Source organism: Crocuta crocuta, unplaced genomic scaffold, assembly GCF_008692635.1.
Source record: "Crocuta crocuta isolate KB4526 unplaced genomic scaffold, BGI_CrCroc_1.0 scaffold258, whole genome shotgun sequence".
NCBI lineage: Eukaryota > Metazoa > Chordata > Mammalia > Carnivora > Hyaenidae > Crocuta > Crocuta crocuta.
In genome coordinates, this window is record NW_027532842.1 from 1,847,592 (window position 1) to 1,864,238 (window position 16,647).

Here is a 16,647-nt window from a genome sequence, read left to right on the forward strand (position 1 = left end):
GCTGTCCCTACAAGCCAACATGGCCTCCTGGCTCATGCTTGACAATATGGATTTTCTCTCCTCTAAGAACAGGTATAATATTCACTTGTGATTCACCTTATTCTATTCTGACTGCGCCATAAACATCTGAACTTTTACAATTTGCTTGGACTTATATCAGCGGTCCCTGGGCCAGCAGCATAAGCGTCCCCTAGGACCTTATTACTGGGAACATAGATTCGGGGGCTCCACCTCAAATACTCTGAATCAGAGACACTAAGAACAGGTCCCAGAAAATTGTTTGAACAAGTCCTCCATGTGATTCCGGTGCACTTTAAAGTTTGAGCACCACTGATTGATACATGTATGTGTAAAACTATTGGTCAAAATACATACATGCACACGTACACACACGGTTCCCTAAATGGCATGTCAGCTTAAGAAAACTAGACACGCATTTATGTTGGGAGCTTTTTCAGATGGCAGGAAGCATATAATAAAATTTAACTAGCAATATGATTGTTTTTTGAATACTCATAGCACCTAGACTCGTTTCTTAACACAAATTCAATACTCACTACGTATTTGGCTAAGTACCGCTTGACTCTCTATCTTGTCTCATTAACACTTAAGCATCTTTGACCAAAAGGGTGCAAGGGAAAGAAAATAAATGAAGTACGTTACTCCTACTAAATATGTATTTGCAGCTCTGATTAAGGCTGGGAAGACCCAAGTTCGTTCTGCACACAAAGCTCTTTGTCACGGGGTTCCTACATCCTTGCATAACTACACCTTCTTCCCAAGGCTCCAGTTGCCCTGAGCTACTTGGAACGTCCCCCAGTAGCATATGTCTAGGTATAACTTCTGCTGGGATGTGCCTCTCTGTCCCCTGTCTGCCTGGCTAATTCCTCCATACCCTTCAAGGCCCATGTCAGGAAGCTTCTCTGCACCCCATTCCATCATAGTGAGGCACCCCTCCCCTGTGCTTCCAGAATACCTTCTATTTATCCCTATCCTGTCACTAACCGTACTATCATGAAAACACTTCCTCCTATCTATTCCCCTACACTGTACTGGAAGCACCTTGAAGCCCGGTCTCTCATAGTTGTATTCCAGGGCTGGTCATGTGATTGGGAGCTTGACATTTAGTGACTGAGAAAAAAGATAACTGGTTAAGATTCAGTATGAGGTGTAATTAAGTTGGCTATGCTTTAATTTCCTCAAGAGTGAATATATTTTATTCTAGCAACGAATTTAGTTCAGAATTAGAATGGGATTCATTTTTTCAGGTCCCTGAAGAGGTTGGGGGACCCTAATGCTCATTCTGTTCCCCTCCTGATACCTAGTGCACATGGATCCGGACTTGCTCCAGCAGGTATACCAGTAGTCCAGAAGCATAATGTCAAGCTTGGGATAAGAATGAACATCGGCTTTGTTGTATTTTCAAGTACCACCTGTGCAGATGATGTGTCATCAAGCTCAGCAGAGCATTTTCCATTGATTGGTGGTTTCTAATCACCTAACAGGGCACATAGGCAGCCAGAGGCAAACAATCAAACCAACAAATACCTTTGGGTGATCATCGTCCACGCCAGTAGACGTCATTCCATCACTTAGGATGGAGAACAACTTGTTCAGAACACTACCAAGCACTAGCAAGTTGGTTTTCTACAAAAGGAAGCCATTCCAAAATTAGCCACGGCATTTGGGGCTAATTCCTGTTCTCCTTCACTATCGCTGGCACACTGTCTGACAGGACATGGGACTGCAGAGAGGTCAACCTCACAGCAAAGTCATGTTTTCCTTGGCTCACAACAGTCTGTGAGCAGTGCCAGAAAATACAGTGGTGCTCAGAACAGCCCAGAGAGTCTTCAGGAACCAGCACCCCCAGGAGAAGATTACCTTCTCATTATGTGGGCGTCAATCTCTTCTTGGCTTATTCCTAAAAGTCTGAAGACTCTAAATTTAACATTTTCCCTCATTTATTCTTAAGTGAGGATACTGTCCTCATTTAGGAAAGATGCATATACTCATAAATATGAGTGTGCTGTTTCATCTGTGAAAACTCAGAGAAAGAAGAAAACTCTCTACACCGACAATCATGAGTGCAGACAACCTAACATTTCAACCAAATGTTTGGAAAAGCAGTTGCTAATCACTGTGCAGGTGACACTTGATAGAGAAAAGCCAGCCTAGGGAATGCTGGCTGATGGAGAGAGGGCCCAGGGGAAGGGGAGGATCGTTATTCCTCTGCCCCATCCACTCATTGTCTCAGAGACCCAGGACCCACACTAGTCAGAGATGGTGGAGGACAAGAATGAGGAAGTCAGGATGTAAAAAAACACTGGTGCTGCGTGTTGAAACCAATGAAAACAGATATGAATCTAAATAATTGCCCTGTGTATTTGCAACTTGGGCAGAGCTTTTCTTTAAAAGTAATTATGACCAAGGGGCGCCTGGGTGGCTCAGTCAGTTAAGCCACCGACTTCAGCTCAGGTCATGACCTCACAGGTTCATGAGTTCGATCCCCGCATTGGGCTCTGTGCTGATGGCTCAGAGCCTTGAGCCTGCTTTGGATTCTGTGTCTCCCTCTCTTTCTGTCCCTCTACTGCTGGCATTCTGTCTCTCTCTGTCTCTCAAAAATGAATAAAAATGTTTAAAAAAAGTTTTTCAAAGGTGGTATTAAGATGATAATAATAAGTGTCAGTCATTTAACTTTTTAAAGTAGAAGAAGGGTCCCCAACTATTTTCTCCCCCAGTGATGTAGTAAATATTTGTCCATATTAATAAATGTATAGCTACCAAAGAACTTTAAAAAATTTTTTTTAACGTTTGTTCATTTTTGAGAGATGGACACAGAGCATGAGTGGAGGAGGGGCAGAGAGAGAGGGAGACACACAATCTGAAGCAGGCTCCAGGCTCTGGGCTGTCTGCACAGAGCCCAACATGGGGTTTGAATCCACGAACAGTGAGATCATGACCTGAGCTGAAGTCGGACACAGTCAACCAACTGAGCCACACCTTAATACCATCTTAATCTTCACTTTTGACATGACTTTGATAATTTTTCATTCTTATTCCAAAATATTATTCATATGCTTTTGGCTCATTGCCAGCAAAACTGCTTATGCATTAGTTTTTAAGGGATTTGTGTTGACTTAGCTGAGTTTTTTAAAATACCTTTATTGAGTTACAATTTTATATAGCATCAACTTCACCCACTTAAATAGTACAATTCAACAGTTTTTAGTATGTTTACAGAGTTCTGAGACTATCACCATTACATAATTTTAGAACAGTTCATGGTCCCCAAAAGAAACCCTGTATTTATTAGCCACTGCCCACAGCCACTCACCAATTAATTTCTGTTAGTCCTGCTAGTCTTGTGTTTGAATTACGACGTTTACATCTATAGATTTGTATTTTAAAAGTATCCACATACATGTACATAAAATACATGTTCTGGAGTCACTTTAAGATTTGACTGAAGCCTGGGTGTAGGACTTACCAGCAGTGTAGCCTTGGGAGGTCACAGAACTGCTCTGTGCCTCATTTTCTCATCAGTAAAATGGAGGAAATGACACCTACCTCACAGGCTTGTGGGAGAATTTTTTAAATGAGAAAATCTGCATCAGGTGCTTGGTGCAGCATTTAGAGCGCAGTAAGCGCCCAACAAATATGAGCTGTAATCCTTCTGTTCATTATCAACATCTCTGGATGGGAGAATTATGGATTTTATTTTGTACTGGGTGCACACTGGTATTTTCTAAAGTCCCTACGTGAACATGTACTGCTTTTGTGGTGAAACAAGAAAAATAATCTTTGTTTAAAGTCATGGAGAGGGATGGTCAAGCAAGTGGGAAATGAGTGGGGGGCCAGGCTTCTCTGGCTCAAGAGTGTAGTCAGGCATCTTCCAGAGCAATGCCCCCCACTCCCACCCACTCCCGGGCGCTCCCAGAAAGCCTGGCCCCTGTCCTCGATGCCATGTGTCCTACAGATGCCGCAAGGTGGCTCGTGTCCCTCTGAAAGATACCTCTCTGCCCTGCTGCTGCCATGGCCACGGAGGGAGTGGGCCCGACCTCATCGGGCTGTCCTACCTGAGCAAGCGTCTGTGCCCATACTCTGCTAGCTGAGCTCCAGCAGCAGCACTGCCTGCTGGCTCAGGTGAACATCAACCCAGGGCAGGAGGCATACGATGCCATCCTGGTCAAAACAGGGCTTTTGAGTCCATACGACTTGGGTTCAAAACCATACTCTGTTCATTTTCCGAACTTTATAGGCCTCAGATTTCCTTATGTATAAAATAGGGATAATAACAGCTACCTTCATGACTGGAACGTGCTTAGAGCTCAATGCCAGTGTTACTATTAACTGTACTGGTATTGTTACTATGACTTAATCTATAAAACTGTAACCTGGGGCTTCAAGGACTCTGAAATACCACCATGGTATTCTCTTCATGGCATCCCCAAGAAACGCACAAGGAATATCATAAAGGCAGACACAGTGAGTCCTTAGTGAATTCCACTCAACACCTATTTGAGGGCCTACTACATGCCACAAACTGTCACAGGCACTTGGGATACATCAGTGAATAAAAGAGACAAGGACAATCAGTACACACAAAATTAAGTAAATTACGAGTATAAATTAAATACAAGTAACCAGTAAGCATGCCAAATGGTGAAAAATGCTAGAGCTAAACAACGAAGAGGTCTGGGTGTGCCGGGAGGTGAAGGCTGTCATTAATGGGGTGATTGGAGCAGGTCTCATTTGGGAAGGGGCAACTTGAAAGAGGAACTGAAGGTCTGGGGGGAAGACCTTGGGAGGCTTCAAGCAGGAATGAGCCTGATGTGTGGGCAAAACAAAGAGCAAGGAGGCTGAATGGTAAAAGCAGAGTGAGCAAGAAAGATACTCAGGGAGGAGGAGGGCCCCATGACATGGCGGACACTTCCATTAGAGCCCTGGCTTGACTCTGAGTGAAAAAACCCTGGATATCTGAGAGTGGAGTAGAGCTTTATCTGACTCAAGTATATTAAAAATGGTCTCTCTGGCTGCTATGTTCCCTGTCCAAGAGCTTGACATCTGCCTTTTTACTGAAAAACAAAACTGTAGCTTCTCCCCCAGCAGTGGTCTATGATCTGTCTGCCAAACACGAGTATTCTAGGGTGAGAGGCCATGGAGATGTGGACTACATACAGGTTGCTTGGTTTTATTGAGCTTCCTTTTTCTTAAATTGTGCTTTGCAGATATTGCAGTTTTTTGTTTTGTTTTGTCTTTGCTTTTCACAAATTGAAGGTGTGTGACAACCCCGCATAGAGCAAGTCTACTGGTGCCATTTTATCAATGGCATTTATTTGCTCCCTTTGTGTCTCTGTGTCACATTTTGGTAATTCCTGTAATGTTTCTAACTTTTCTATTATGATTTGTAATGGTGATCTGTAATTAGTGATCTTTGATGTTACTTCTCTAATTGCTTTGGGGGGCACCATGAAAGCACCACTATAAGGAGGTGAAATTAAGCAATAAATGGTGTGTGTGTTCTGACTGCTCCATCGACTGGCTGTTCCCCCATTTCCCTCCCTCTTCTCAGGCCTCCCTGTTTCCTGAGACACAGTACTGAAATTAGGCCAATGAATAGCCCTACAATGACTTCTAAGTGCTCCAGTGAAAAAAAGAGTTGCACATTTCTTACTTTAAATGAAGAGCTAGAAATGACTGAGCTTAGTGAGGAAGCTATGTTGAAAACCGAGATAGGCTGAAGCTAGGTCTCCTGCACCAAACATCACCAGGTTGTGAAGGGAAGAAAGAAGTTACAAGGATATTATGAAAACTCAACAGTATTGAGAGTTCATGTACATGCAAAGATACCTGCTTTTATCCTGACATTCTAGGGTACTCTACAACTTAGAAAGTGTGATAATACCAAAGACCTAACCCTTCTTCTACATCTGGCCACTGCCCCGTAATGGCGCCTGCCAGCCTTCCCTGGCTTCTTTCTGGTCTCCTTTCCTGGAGTTTCACCTTCCCCAATCCACTCCCTAAACTGCCACTCATGTGCTCTTCTTTAATTCACAACTCTGAGCCATTCCTTGCTGCACCTTCCATGGTCTCCACTGCCTCCTTCCATTGCCTTTAATACTGAATGTCTTGCATGGCAGTGAGCCATTCAGGCTCTAGCCCTTCTGGCTTCCCACACATCAGGCCTCTGTGAATGCACACTGCTCTTCCCTCTGTCCCATCTGATAAATTCTGCTGTTCTTTCAGGCTTGTCTCCTCTTCTTCCACCACCTTTCAGATGTCCCAAGCAAACTACATACTTTGTCAAAAGGCTCACTTTCTCAGTACACACCTCCATTATAGCATCTTACAGATGTTTGCTTCATTGTGGATCTCGTCACCAGACTGCAGCTCTCAGGAAGTGGAGATGAGGTCTTTTCAGGTTGCTGTCTATTGCTGTACAAAGTGTGTGGCAGATAGCAAGTAGCCTTGGAAAGCATTTGTTGAATATATTGTTTTCCCCCAGTGTTACAACGTGATGATCAGATATGTTATACATCATGGAATGATTACCTAGATCATTAGCACATTTGTACCCTCACACAGTTAACTTTTTCTTTCTTCCTTTCCTTTGCTTTCCCTTTCTCCTTTCCCTTTCTTCCTTCTTTCCTTCCTTCCTTCCTTCTTTCCTTCCTTCCTTCCTTCCTTCCTTTCTTTCTTTCTTTCTTTCTTCCTTTCTTCCTTTCTTTCCTTTCTTTCTTTTTCTGTCTTTCTTTCTTTCCTTCCTTCTTTCCTTCTTTCTTTTTTCTTTTCTTTTCTTTTGTGATTGAGGATGGTTAAGATCTACTCTCAGCAACTTTGAAGTATATATACAATACCATATCAAGAACTACAGTCACTATTTAGATTCTCAAAATTTATTCTTCTTATAACTGAGAGTTTGTACTCTGTGACCTACATCTCCCCATTTCCCCCTCTTCTGAGTCCCTGGCAACTACCTTTCTCTTCTCTGTTTTTATGAAATTGATGTTATCCATTCTCTTAGATTCCATATGTAAGTAAGATCATACAGTATTTGTCTTTCTCTGTCTGGCATGTTTCACTTAGCGTAATGCTGGCCAGGTTTATCCATGTTGTCAAAAATGATAGAATTTCCTTCATTTTTGTGCATGAATTATTCCAGTGTGTGTGTGTGTGTAAATATCACAATTCTTTATCCATTCATCTTTTGATGGACACTTAGGTTGTTTCTATATCTTGGCTATTATAAATAGTTCTGCAATGAACATGGGAGTGCAGGTATCTCTTTGATATTGCCTTCACATTTTCTTTGGATACATACCCAAAGTAGGATTGTTAAGTCAAATGGTAGCTCTATTTTTAACTTCTTGAGGAACATCCATACTTCTTCCTTAGTGGCTGTACCAGTTTATATTCATATCAATAGCACACAAGAGATCCATTCCCTTTCTTCACATGCTCACCAGCATTAGTCATCTCTTATCCTTATAAAAAAATGTTTATTTATTTTGGGGGGGGGTTCCAAGAGGGGGGCAGAGAGAATCCCAAGCAGGCTCTGGGCTGTCAGTGCACAGCCAGACACAGGGCTTGATAACACAAACTGTGAGATCATGACTTGACCCGAAGTCAGATGCTTAACCAACTGAGCCACCTAGGTGTCCCTCTTGCTTTTTTGAAAAAAAGCCATCCTGATAGGTGTGAAGTGATATCTCATTGTGGTTTTGACTGTATTAACCTGATTAATGGTGTTAACTACCTTTCCATATACCTGTTGGTCATCTGTATGACTTTAGAAAATGTTTATTCAGATTCTTTGTCCACTTTCCAATTGGGTTTCTGGTTTTTTGCTATTGAGTAAGAGGAGTTCCATACATATTTTGGATATTAACCCCTCATGAGACATGTGGTAGCAATTAAGTTCCATGGGCTGCCTTTCCATTTTGTTGATAGTTTCCTCTGCTATGCAGAAGGGTTTTTTTTTTTTAGTTTAAGATAGAACACTTAATTTTTCTTTTGTTGTTTCACACGTAAGACAGTCATAAAACTTAAGTCTTTAATCCACTTTGAGATGAGTTTTGTGTATGGTGTAAGATAGGGGTCCAGTTTCTCCAACACCATTTATTGAAGAAACTATCCATTCCCCATTGTATATTCTTGGCTCCTATGCCCTAAATTAATTGATCATAGGTACATGAGTGTCTGTTTTATGCCATTAACATACTATGTTTATTACTGCTATAACTTTGTAATATAGCTTGAAATCACGAAGTCAAATTGAAATCAAATGCCTCCAGCTTTGTTCTTCTTTCTCAACACTGCATGGCTATTTGGGATCTTTTTGTGGTTCCACACAAGTTTTAGGATAGTTTTTTCTTTTTCTGACAAAAATGTCACTGGATTTTGATAGATATCAGAATAAATCTATGGATCACTTTGGGCAACATGGACATTTTCATAATATTAATTCTTCCAATCCATGAACATGGAATATCTTTCCATTTATTTGTATCTTCTTCAATTTCTTTCATCAGTGTCTTATAAGTTTACATCCTTCATCTTTCATGATCTTTCATCTCCTTGGTTAAGTAAGTTGGTTACATTTAATTTAAAAAGTATTTTAATGTTTTTGATGGTGTTGTAAATGGGTTTGGTTTCTTAATTTTTCTTTTAGGAATAGTTTGTTATTAGTTTGTAAAAATGACCTGGTTTTTCTATATTGATTTTGTATATGGTAATTTTACTAAATTCATTCATTAGTTCTAACAGTTTTTTTGGTGAAATCTTCAGGGCTTTCTATACATGATAGAATGCCATCTGCAAATAGATAATTTTACTTCTTCCTTTCTAATTTGGACACCTTTTATTTCTTTTTCTTGCCTAATTACCATGGCTAGGACTTTCAGTCCTAAGTTGAATAGAAATGGCAAGAGTGAGTATCTTGTCTTGTTCATGATCTTAAAGGAAAGGCTTTTACCTTTTTGTCACTGAGTATGATGCCAGCTGTGGGCTTGCCAAACATGGCCTTTATTATGTTGAGGTACATTCCTTTTATAATTTGTTGAGAGTTTTAAATCACAAATGGATGCTGAATTTTTCATATGCTTTTTCTGCATCTATTGAAATAATCTTATAATTTTTATCCTTCATTATGTTAATGTGGTATATCTCAATTATTGATTTGGGTATGTTGAACCATATGTTGGGTATGTTGCTCAGGCTGTATGGTCTTTTTTTAATATGCTCTTTAATTCCATTTGCTAGTATATTGTTAACGATTTTTGTAACTATCATCACCAGGGTATTGGCTCATAGTTTTCTTGTAGTACCCATTTTTTCTTTTTTTTTTTAATTCAACCATAATTAACATATAGTGTTATATTAGCTTCAGGTGTACAATGCTCATATGGTGTGTATTCTTAATCCCCCTCATCAATTTCACCCATCCCCCTACCCATCCACCACCCCCTCTGGCAACCACCAATTTGTTCTCTAAATTTAAATCTGTTTTTTTACTTTCTTTGTTCATCTGTTTTATTTTTTAAATTCCACATATGACTTGAAATCATATGGCATTTGTCCTTCGCTTACTGACTTGTTTCAGTTAGCATTATACTGTCTAGGACCATCAGTATCATTGCAAATGGCAAGATTTTAGTCTTTTTTTATGGTCAAATAATATTCCACTTTGTATAGTATATGTGTATGTATATATACTACACCTTCTTTATCCATTCATCTATCAATGGACTGACCCTTGGGTTGCTTCCATTGATGCTGCAATAAACTTGCAATAATGCTGCAATAAACACAGAGGTGCATATATCTTTTCAAATTAGTGTTCTTGTTTTCTTTTTTTAAAATTTTTTATTTTATTTCTGAGAGAGACAGTGGGCACGAGCCGGTAAGACAGAGATAGAGTCTGAAGCAAGCTCCCGGCTCTGAGCTCTCAGCACAGAGCCCAACGTAGGGCTTGAACCCACGAACTGTGAGATCATGAGCCGAAGTTGGACACTCAACCAAGTAAGTTACCAAAGCACCTCAGTGTTTTTGTTTTCTTTGGGTGAATACCTAGCACTGGAATTACTGGATCATATAGTAAATCTGTTTTTTTATTTTTTTGAGGAACCTCCAAGGAACCTGTTTTCCAAGGTGGCTGTAAGAGCTGCATTCCCACCAACAGTGCACAAGAGATCTTTTTTCTCCACATCCCCACCAACACTTGCTGTTTCTTGGGTTTTGGGTTTTGGCCATTCGGACAGGTGTGAGGTGATATCTCATTGTGGTTCTGACTTGGATTTTCCTGATGGTTGGTGATGTTGAACATCTTTTCATGTGTCTGTTGGCCACCTGTATAACTTCCTCTAAAAAATGCCTATTCAGGTCCTCTGCCACTGAAGAGCCANTAAAAAGGCTACAAAGACTTTGTTCGGGGCCTCTCAGCGTCACCGGCGACGGAGTGCGCGGAGGTCCAGGTTCGAACCTGCAAATACACGACCCTTGCCGATTGGCTTTGACTCTGGTCTCTGGTGGTCTGTTTTTGGGGTCTCTCGAACTCTGGGCGTTTCATTTGGGGGCTCGTCCGGGATTTTCCCCCCAGACCCACCAGACCCCAAGTCAACGGGTTGTTCCTACGACCAATCGGTAAGTGAGCCGGCTCTGTCTATCTGTTTGTCTCAGCGTCGGTTTCTGTCTATCTGTTTGTTTCGGTTTCTGCCGCGCGGAATCTGTATCAGTGACTGTATTGGCTCTGGCGGACGCGCTATAGAGCGGTCAGTCGGGACCGAGGAGACGTCCTCCAGCGCCCATCTGGGGCTAGTTAGCCCATCTGGGGTCTTTTACGGCCCATCTGGGGTCTTTTTTGGCCCATCTGGTAAAAAGACGGAGCGGGTCGCTACCGCGAACCGGCGTGAGGCCGGCGTCTTTTTCTGTTGGCTAGCCTTCTGTGTCTGTGCGCAGCGAACTCTGTTATCGGTCTCTGTGTGTCTGTGTCTGTGCGCAGCGAACTCTGTTATCGGTCTCTCTCTCTGTGTATGTCTGTGTCGAATTGTCGATTTTCTCTGTTGGTGTTTATTACCTTGTGACTGAGACTGACGTTATGAGACAGACTTCATCCGAACCCCTAGACTTAATGTTAGTCCATAACCTCTCAGTGATTGTTAGGAAGGGTCCATTTTAAACTTACTGCAGCACAGAATGGCCCACTTTCAATGTGAGATGGCCACCGGACATCATGGTTTCGGCTGATATGGTTGATAACCCACCCCCTTGGATTAAAAATTTCTTGCCTCCACAGAAACCTGACATCCTGGCGGTGGCTGAAAAGCACCCGCCCTCCCGGGCTTTGGAGCCGCCGAAAAAGGAAACTAAACCCTCTGGGCCGCTCTACCCTTTCTTACAGGGCAGAACGGAGGAAAAATTAACTTCTCCCCCTCCTTAGGCAACCTCCTCCACAGGGCCCAGCAAGAGGAACAAAGGCGCCACCCGAACCACCGGCGCCCCCTGCCCCACCGGACCCAGCGGCCCTGGGGAAATGGGCCCCGCCCAAGGGACCCGAAGCCGCTATGGAATGACACCTGAGGGACTGGACTCAACTGTCTTGCCCCTGAGAGCTACAGGCCCCTTGATGATCAGGGCAACCAGCCCCACCGTTACTGGCCCTTCGCCACAAATAATCTGTACAATTAGAAGTCTCAAAACGCTCCATTCTCGGAGAATCCCCGTGCCATTATTAACTCCTTAGAAACTGTTCTGTTCACTCATCAGCCACCTGGGATGACTGCCAGTAATTGTTGCAGGTTCTGTTCATGTCGGAGGCCGCGCCGGCTCTGACAGGTCCAGGGGTCCCTGAAGGATGGACGGTGTCGGCGAGAGAGAGAGTGAGAGAGCCCCGAGATTCTTTCTGATCACCAGGCAGGCATTTCTGTCCTGTCGGGTTTTGGTGTCTTTATTTTAAGGTTCAATGATAATATGACATCAGAAGACAGAATTTTTACAGGGGCTAATTATTTATAAAATATATATTAGGATTGTTCCTAAATTGCTTGAGGAAGCCTTTTCCTTGATGCTGAATGTGCAAGCACAATGGGGGCCATAAATATGTCAGTCTTTGCGCCTGGGTTATGTTTTAGTTACTCTTATCTATCCTCATCCCAGCTGCCAGTATAAGAAAAAATGTTTATGGAATATAGGCCTTGAGGAAAAGACTGCTATGCTTCAGCAGTTAGCAAAAATATATGTAATAACTTATGTTCTGCCCTTATCTGTACCTTAACTTTAAATTAAGCTCTTGGTCTCGGGGCCAGGCTCAATTGTAACTTGTGTTCTTAACCCCCTTTATTGTCTAAGTCTCGGGTCTGCAAGGCCCATAGGAAGAGCCTTTTGACAACTGCCCACAGAGCTTTCATCTAAAGTCTCTTTTGAAAAGGCAGGAATATACTTTTCCTTATGAGGTATCTGTATTCAGTCTGTGTTCAGAATATGGGTCTAATATGAAATATTATGAGGCCTGGTCAATACCAGCAGGCTTATTTCCAACACGAGCCAGTAGTAGCAGAAGGAGATACCAGTTTTCATTTCTCATGGCTGAAGCTATGCAAACACTGCCATTTCCTTGCTGTGACTGCCATCCAGAGAGGCCAGTGTGGCTCCCGGCATGTCCAGTACTGAGGAATGGAAAGTAATCCAGTCTGAACCCAGAAAATTGGTTCCTGGGCCCACTGGAGTTCCCACTACTGACCAGGCTCAAAATGACGCTGGGTTTCCCCTGGCATGGCCAGACTGGAACTACAACTTGGCTGAAGGTAAGGAGAGTCTCTTAGTCTACCGCCAGACTCTGTTGGCAGGTCTCAAGGCTGCGGCTCGCAAGCCTACATTGTCAGTCAGGGACCAGAGGAAAGCCCCGCAGCATTCCTTAAGAGAGTAATAGAGACATTCCGCCAGTGCACCCCTATAGATCCAGAGGCCCCCAGCAAACTTAGCTGCGGTGGCCATGGCTTTTGTCAATCAGTCTGCTCCCAACATTTGGAGAAAACTTCAGAAACTAGAACGTCTAGGGAAAAGAGCCTCCAAGATCTAGTGGTCGTGGCAGAAAGGGTGTACAGTAATAGGGAAAGTGCAGAGGATAAGCGGATAAGAGCTGAAAAAAGACAAAACCAAAGTCTAGCCAAGATCCTGCTTGTGGCGACTGCTGAACCAGAGGACCGAAAAAGACACCTCAAACAGCTGGCTTCAGGAGAAGGTAAGAAACACTCCCAAAGGGTTAAAGGACGCCCCCGCCTGGGCAAAATCCAATGTGCCTACTGTAAAGAAGAAGGGCATTGGTCCAGGGAGTGTCCCAAGAGAAAATCGAAAGCTCCCATTCTAGTAATGGGAGATGACAGTGACTAGGGGAGACGGGTTCGGCACCCCTCCCCAAACCCAGGGTAACTAAAAATGGAGGGGAAGCCCACCGAGTTCCTAGTGGACACTGGGGGCTCAACATTCTGTGCTCCTACAACCTGCTGGCCCCCGGGCAAACAAGACATCCTGGGTCCAGGAAGCCACAGGGATGAAAACAGTATCCATGGACTACCCGAAGAACGGTGGACCTTGGTGTGGGACGGGTACCCCACTCCTTTATGGTCATCCCAGATTGCCCCTACCCCTTACTAGGCCGCGATATGCTGACCAAGCTGGGAGCTCAGATTCATTTTTTCGGCCGAAGGGACTAGGGTATTAGACCAGGCTGGGCAGCCAATACATGTGCTCACTTTAGGGCTGGCGGATGAACATCGCCTGCATGAGACACCACTGACACCAGATGCAGGGATTCAACCTTGTCTCCAGCAATTCCCGTCAACGAGGGCTAAGACGTTGGCAAGGGGGGCCGGCTGTGGTGCGGGCGCCCCTCAGTACTCCTGGGAGGCCTAGGTGGCCTTCTTGTTGCCCATGGGCGCCTTCGGCCCCACGGTGGCGCTGTTCTTCTTGGGTGGCAGCACGGCCTGGATGTTGGGCAGGATGCCTCCCTGGGCGATCATCACGCCGCCCAGCAGCTTCTTGAGCTCCTCGTCGTTGCGGATGGCCAGCTGCAGGTAGCGGGGGATGATCCGCATCTTGTTGTCATGGGCCGTTGCCCGCCAGCTCTGGGATCTCCATGGTGGGATGTTCGAGCACGGCCACCAGGTGCACCAGGGTGCTGGCGCCGACTCGCTCGGCATAACGGCCCTTGATGAAGAGGGACACCTACCAAAGGGCTAAGGAATCACGGCCCACCGAGCATTCCCAACCAAACATGAAACTTCCCAGATCATGGCCAAGAAACTCCTAGAAGACATCTTCACAAGGTATGGCTTTCCTCAGATGATAGGGTCAGACAACAGACCTGCATTTGTGTCCAAGGTCAGCCAGAATTTAGCCACGGCCCTGGGGATTAATTGGAAATTACATTGTGCATACAGACCCCAGAGTTCAGGGCAGATAAAAAATGAATAGAACCTTAAAAGAGACCTTAACTAAATTGACCTTGGAGGCTGGCGGAGACTGGGTGGCTCTCCTCCCCTTTGCACTCTATCGGGTGTACAACTCCCCTACCAGATGGGATTAACTCCTTTTGAAATCATGTTTGGGATGACCCCTCCCATCATTCCCAAACTCCAAGCACAGGTGATTAACGAGTTTGAAGATCAGCGCCTACGGGATGACTTAAGAAAAGTCCGGTGGGCCCATAAACATGTCTGGCTTAAATTGTATGCCCTCTATCCAGATAGAATGCATGATTACTAAACATAGGTTTGAGTTTTCAGCTTCTATTGCAGAAAAAGTAAAACTATTTGGACCTTTTGAAAAAGATGGTTTATGCTTAATTGGTTCGTGGGCCCACTGGAGGTTGGTTCAAAAATTCTAGTGTAAACACCTCTCAATTGGTTACTAAGTCCTCAATTGGAGACTAAGGTTTCCTAAGTTAAAATTCTATTAAGTGTATACTTAAGACTAATGGAAAATAAGGAAAGCAATCCTGTATATAGGAAACTGAGAGATACATAAAAAAGATGTAAGAAATGAAAATACATTTTTTTGAGGGTAAAAGAAAGTAATTTTGTCCTAAATAAGAATGGTTGNCCACCTTTTAATTGGATTATTTTTTGATGTTGAGTTGTATAAGCTTTTCATATATTCAGGGTATTAACCCCTTATCAAATATATCATTTGCAAATATCTTCTCCCATTCAGTAGACTGTCTTACTGTTTTGTTGCCAGTTTCCTTCACTGTGCAAAAATTTTCATTTTGGTGTAGTCTCAATAGTTTGAATTTATAGTGCCCATCTTTAAATTTTACTTACTTTGAAAGAGAGAGAGAGAAGGCAAGAGAGGGAAAGAGAGAATCCCAAGCAGGATCTGTGCTGTCAGTGGAGAGCCCATTGCAGGGCTCAATCCCATGAACCGTGAGATCATGACCTAAACTGAAATCAAGAGTTGGACAGTTAACTGAGCCACCCAGCCATCCCTGTAATGCCCATCTTTAAAGCTACATTGCATAGGGGCGCCTGGGTGGCTTAGTCAGTTAAGAGTCTGACTTTGGCTCAGGTCATGATCCCATGGTTCATGAGTTCAAGCCCCACATTGGGCTCTGTGCTGACACCTCGGGAGCCTGGAGCCTGCTTTGGATTCTGGGTCTCCCTCTCTCTTGGCTCCTCCCTGCTTGCACTCCCTCTCTCAAAAATAAATAAAGGTTAAAAATATTTAAAACTACACTGCATAACAAAAGAATTAAATTATTATTCCCATTTTCCACATGGAATGACTAAAGTACAAGGTGATTTCATAGGTCTTGTCTTACAAAGTTGGGATTAACATCCACAATGCCTGGCTCTAAGCTCTATGAGGTCTTTTAAGGCCTATGAGACCAAAGCCAGCCCAAGCTGGTGTTAGGATGGGGAAACTCAACATAACATCCTGGCTCTCTTCTAGGCTTTGTGTGGCAATCATATCCACCCCTGTTCACCCTGAGGGGGCGATTAGTGCACAAAGCTTACATTCAGGTGGGGATATGATTGCTTAATGTCCCATTGGATGATTCAAGTTCAAACCCAGACCACCTCCATATCCTGAGCCTTTCTTTGCCCTCCTCTGTGTAACTACAACCCCTCCTCCTGCCTTCTCAGTCCTATGTTGAGAGTGTCCCTCTAAAGCTGTAATGATCCCCTTTGGTTCAGCTTCCTACATCTCTTTTTGGTGCCAAGCCCTTCTCTCTTAGGTGCAGGGATGCACAAGGACTGGACAGGATCCTTGGAAGACAGAACGCTGGCCTCCCCTGTCTGATCACACTGGGTTCCCCTGGGACTAGAACCGGACACACGATTTCCCAAAAATCAGGAGACAGAATGAATAGACCTCCTTCCAAAAGAAGAAATGCCTGATAATATTTCTCTCCCTGTGAAGTTATTTTTAGATCTTCAAGTGTCTCCGAATCCAAACAATTCAAGGAACTGCCCAAGTTCATAGTTTCAACGTGTTCCAACTTTGACAAAATACATTACATCATGCAGAAAGAGATGCAACCAGTCCTAATTGTCTCACAATAGACCACAATGCCAGCTCAGAAATAGGATCTTTATCAGTGCTGGCCGTGTCTACAGATGATTTCTAAGTACCGGTGGCCCCCTCAGCAAT

The 16,647-nt window shown here is 43.6% G+C and overlaps 1 protein-coding gene and 1 pseudogene across 3 annotated transcripts in view; both read right to left on the reverse strand.

Moving 5' to 3' along the window:
- The window catches only part of MTUS2 (microtubule associated scaffold protein 2), a 376,214-nt gene that overhangs the window by 279,731 nt on the left and 79,836 nt on the right, over positions 1-16,647 (reverse strand). The gene's annotated exons all lie outside the window — the stretch shown is intronic.
- LOC144216078 (histone H2AX-like) overlaps positions 13,887-16,647 on the reverse strand; it is a 14,119-nt pseudogene continuing 11,358 nt past the window's right edge.